Source organism: Ailuropoda melanoleuca, chromosome 14 (assembly GCF_002007445.2).
Source record: "Ailuropoda melanoleuca isolate Jingjing chromosome 14, ASM200744v2, whole genome shotgun sequence".
Lineage (NCBI taxonomy): Eukaryota > Metazoa > Chordata > Mammalia > Carnivora > Ursidae > Ailuropoda > Ailuropoda melanoleuca.
In genome coordinates this window covers 52,408,676-52,413,617 of record NC_048231.1, presented here as the reverse complement: position 1 = coordinate 52,413,617, position 4,942 = coordinate 52,408,676, and the positions used below count along the sequence as shown (strand labels likewise).

Sequence of the window (4,942 nt, the reverse complement as noted above, 5' to 3'; positions counted from 1 at the left end):
TTTATTTATTTATTTGACAGAGATAGAGACAGCCAGCGAGAGAGGGAACACAAGCAGGGGGAGTGGGAGAGGAAGAAGCAGGCTCATAGCAGGGGAGCCCGACATGGGGCTCGATCCCATAACGCCAGGATCACGCCCTGAGCCGAAGGCAGACGCTTAACCGCTGTGCCACCCAGGCGCCCCTATCTGAACTTTTTAATTAGTATTTTTTTCCAAATGGATCACCTTTTCTTATTCTAGATTGAATATCTCCAGCTAATCCCAAATTGAAATTAATTAGTAAGATTAATTGCGTTTTGTTGAAATGTTCTTAAATGTATACTCTTGTCTTTCAAATGGAATCTTCCTTCCAGTATTAATGCTCCATGAATTTTCTGTTTCAGTTTCATCCCAGCTGCTGGAACTATTGTTTTTAAAGAGTCGACTCACACCACTTACCTACATGTTGGGACTATTGTATTTTAAGTTGACTCATTACAAATTAAAATTATTTATTAGGTGTTTGCTTTAAGAAAACTTTGGGATTTACATCAAGTGAGACAGTTAATAATGATTACTAGTAACTGCTGAAGAAAAGTGTTGGTTTGGAACTTATTCACCGGGTTGCTTGAAGGAATTCTTAGTATGTATGGAATATTCTGGAGCTGTTTTGTATGTGAGGGCTTTTTTGGCCTTAGAGAGAGTTCCATGTAAAGAGATTTGGGGCCTATTTCCAGCCATCCTTCATCCTTGATATATGTCAGGTCATCCCGAAGAAGAAAAATATTGGCAACCCTGTGGTTCCCAAGAGAGCCTAGAGAGTCTAATTAAGTTTTGATTACAACCTGGTGATTATGGCCTGAGAATACAATTTTATATGGTAGCTACATTTACTTTTATTAAAGGTCCGTGGGATTTTCATTTCTACGTTTTCTGGAACTGTTCGAGATTTGCTATCAGGTAAAGCCCAAGCACTTTTGGAATTAGGTGATCTCGTAGCCTTCATGAAAGGGCTTCTTAACCTTTCAGAAGCACCAAACATTCCCAGTTAACCACAAATGAAATTGGCAGCTGTCCTCTTGCCGTGCACCGTCCAAGTGGCAGAAGGCCTCTGAGGCAGCCAGTTCCTAAACAGGTGTTTGTACATTTACTTTTAGGGACCCTAACAAGCCCCACTGAGGCCACTTGGTGAGGTCCTGACTCCTTTCTCTTTCCTCTTAGCCCCAAAGAGCTCATGATGCAATTCTCTGGCAAAGCAAGCTTGCCAAAAGATGTTTGCTTGGCTGCATTCCCATCAGCAAAATGGTCACACATTTATCCTGAAGCAATATTGAAGTGTCCAAGACAGAAATGTCAGAGCCTATGTTAGGATATTCTGCATGATTAGACCATGCCCTCACTTCAGTGAGCCACCACTAAATTCTGTGTCCAGACTATTCCTAGGCCCGGTGATACCTTTTGGAGGGCAGAGGTGTGAGCAAGACACAAGTAGAAGAAATCCCCAGAGCTGGGCTCAAAAGGCGGCTTAAATTAGAAATACCCACCCACAAAAAAAACATTGCTAAGGGAGAGTTATTAGTGAAAACAGGCAACGGAACCTGTGATTGAGGATGCTAGTATCTCCTGTTGTCCATTCTCTTTTTCTTCCTTCAGCCCCAGCTGAAGCTGCCAGACCCATGGCTACTCATGAAAAGACTACATTTCCTAGCTCCCTTGCAGCCGTACGTGGCCGTGAAGCTAAATTCTGGCCAATGATTCATGAGTCCAACTGATACACGCAACTTCTGAGTGGTTTGCCTAAAAGGAAAGAGGTTGCTTTCCACTCTCTCATTTTCCCTTCCCATTGGCTAGAAAATGGACAGAAGATGAAATAAGGAGCATCGTCATAGACCACAGGCGGGAAGCCATGCACCGAGGAGAGCGGAGCAGCAAGCAAGGAGCCTAGCTCCCCAACATCACAGGGGCACCACACCAGCTCTGGCCATTTGCACTCACACTGTTACATGAGGTGGGCGTACAGTCATTTTCTGTTGAAGCCACTGTTATTTTGGCCTTGGTTAGAGCAGTAAAGCTTATGTTCAACTAAAACAAACCAGAGGTCAAGACCTGAAAGGGTAGAATATTAGTCTTTCAAACTATTTTAGTTATGTACACATGAGAATAGAAGATAAGCTAAGGTCAAAAATGAGAATAAAAAGGAAAAGTGAAGGAAGATCTCTTAGCTCAGGCTGCTCTAACAAAATACCATAGATCTGGAGGCTGGGAAGTCCAAGATCAAGGTGCTGGCTGATTTCATAGGTGGCTGCCTTCTTGCTGTGTCCTCACATGGCTCAGCTCAGCTCTCTGGCCTCTAACTGTGACAACACTAATCCCATTCCTGAGATTCACTCTTATGACCTAATCACTTCCCCATGGTCCCATCTCCTGATACCGTCACACAGGTGTTAGATGTCAACATGTGAATGGCGGGGGGGCACAAACATTCAGTCCATAACAGATGATCAAGTTAAAGGGGAATATTGCAGAGCCAATTTTGTGAACACTGAAGATCCATCAGAGAGCTCCTTTTATGCCCATCTGGGGACAACTACTTAATGGGATTGAAATAAGCTCAATGTCATGGCTGGTGTACCTTAGCTCTTGGCTCATGGAGCAGGACTTCAGATTTGTTGCTTTGGAATAAACTTAGATTCTTTTGTGCACCATCTGAGAACCAACGTGAATGAAGCAGATTTATTCAGTCTATGGCTAAATAAAACATATAATCCTTTAATCTTAATATTTAATATTAAATGCAGATGATTGCAGATCACTAGACTGTTGACTCATAGTTGTACACGAGTATACACAATGCTGCTTAGAATACTGTGCTAACACTCAATATTACATTTATTTTGGATTTATGCAATCAGATCCAAAAAACTAATCAATGGATAGAGAACTCGAGGCTTTTGTCACAATAGAATGTGAGAGTATTTTTAGTTGTCTTTTTTTTCCTTTAAAGATTTTGCTTATTTTTTTGTCAGAGAGAGAGAGAGCACAAGCAGGGGGAGCAGCAGGCAGAGGGAGAAGCAGGTTCCCTGCTGAGCAAGGAGCTCGGTACAGGACTCGATTCCAGGACCCTGGGATCATGACCTGAGCGAAGGCAGAAGCTTAACTGACTGAGGCACCCAGGCGCCCCATTTTTAGTTGTCTTTTATGTGAGTCTAATAATGATTTGCTAAGCATCCTTCCAACTAGTTTTATGATAAATCTGTATAATTGGGGTATCATCAGAACTTACCACTGGATTAAGAAGCTGTGGTCCATATATACAATGGAATGTTACTCAGCTATCAGAAAGAACGAGTTCTCGACATTTGCTGCAACATGGACGGCACTGGAGGAGATAATGCTAAGTGAAGTAAGTCAAGCAGAGAAAGACAATTATCATATGATTTCTCTCATCTATGGAACATAAGAACTAGGAAGATCGGTAGGGGAAGAAAGGGATAAAGAAAGGGGGGTAATTAGAAGGGGGAATGAAGCATGAGAGACTATGGACTCTGAGAAACAAACTGAGGGCTTCAGAGGGGAGGGGGGTGAGGGAAAGGGATAGGCTGGTGATGGGTATTAAGGAGGGCACGTATTGCATGGTGCACTGGGTGTTATACGCAGCTAATGAATCATTGAACTTTATATCAGAAACCAGGGATGTACTGTTTGGTGAATAACATAATATAATAAAAAAATTAAATTTTTTTTGATTATAATACCAGTTTGACGTGAGTTGTCCTTTTAGAAGGAATAAATTTATATACAATCCCTCCTCTTTATATGCCCCACTCTGCCCTATGACAATTTCATTTCTTGATATAAATAGTCTTGTAAAATGCATCCATTTTTTTACACTTTCATTAAAAAAATTAGTAATTTAAAAAAAAAAAGAACTTACCTCTGTACTCTGGTAGAATCCTATAGAGTTTTCTTGTGAGCCATGCAAAGACTAGGAAGAAAATACTTTTTGTATCCCAAGTAGTTAATGACAAAATTAGTTAGAATTAAATGATATCCAGATTCTTATTAGAACTGTGTCACTATACCCATCTTCATTAAAAGTAGGAACATAAGGCATTTTCTTAAAATAGCCTTTGTACAATAAAAAAGACTGAATTCTGAGCGTACGCTACATCATTAAAGTATGTACTCTGGTTTTAGCTTTTTTCTGTATAAAGATTTTCTCCTTCCCCAGTTAAAAAATACTTGGCCCCTTACTTCTACTGCTATGCAGGCCACCTACATGATAGAGAAGGAAACTAGGAGCACTTTCGGTTTCAAATGATTTCAAATGCATTTGGTTTCAAATGCATCATGACAATATGTAGTTGGCAATCGTCAGTCTCTGATTCGATGCCAATACCTCTGATGTGTACAAAGCAGCGACTAAGCACCCTTTCGGATCCTGAGGAGGCAGCGCGCCCAGAACCATCCCCGAACATGGTCGGGTGTGGTGCCTGCTCCGGGCAAGCCCTTCAGGGGGCGTCTGGGTAAAACTCACCAGGTAAAGGATAAATCCAGCAAATCCTCAGGGAACTATAAACAGATGGGCCACCTGGGTGGTTCAGTCGGTTTAGCAACTGCCTTCGGCTCGGGTCATGATCCCAGGGTCCTGGGATCGAACTCCATATAGGGCTCCCTACTCAACGGGGAGTCTGCTTGCTTCTCCCTCTCCCACTGCCCCGCCCCTCAGCTCATGCTGTCTCTCTCACTCACTCACTCTCTCTCAAATAAATAAATAAAATCTTTAGGAAAAAAACCTGTAAACAGAATTTTAAAAATTAATTTCTAGAATCAAGAAGTGTGTGTTAGATATAGGAGATAGAGTGCAAGGACGTCTGAAAACCTGAAGTCAGAGATCTTAAGATGGCATCGAAATTGGAGAGTGATAGCCTCTTAACTCCAGAGAGAGCTATAGCCCCACACT

The 4,942-nt window shown here is 41.8% G+C and overlaps 1 pseudogene; it reads left to right on the top strand.

Annotated features, from left to right (window-relative positions):
- LOC100482439 overlaps window positions 1-1,734 on the top strand; it is a 34,416-nt pseudogene extending 32,682 nt beyond the window's left edge.
- Window positions 1,735-4,942: the final 3,208 nt, after the last annotated feature.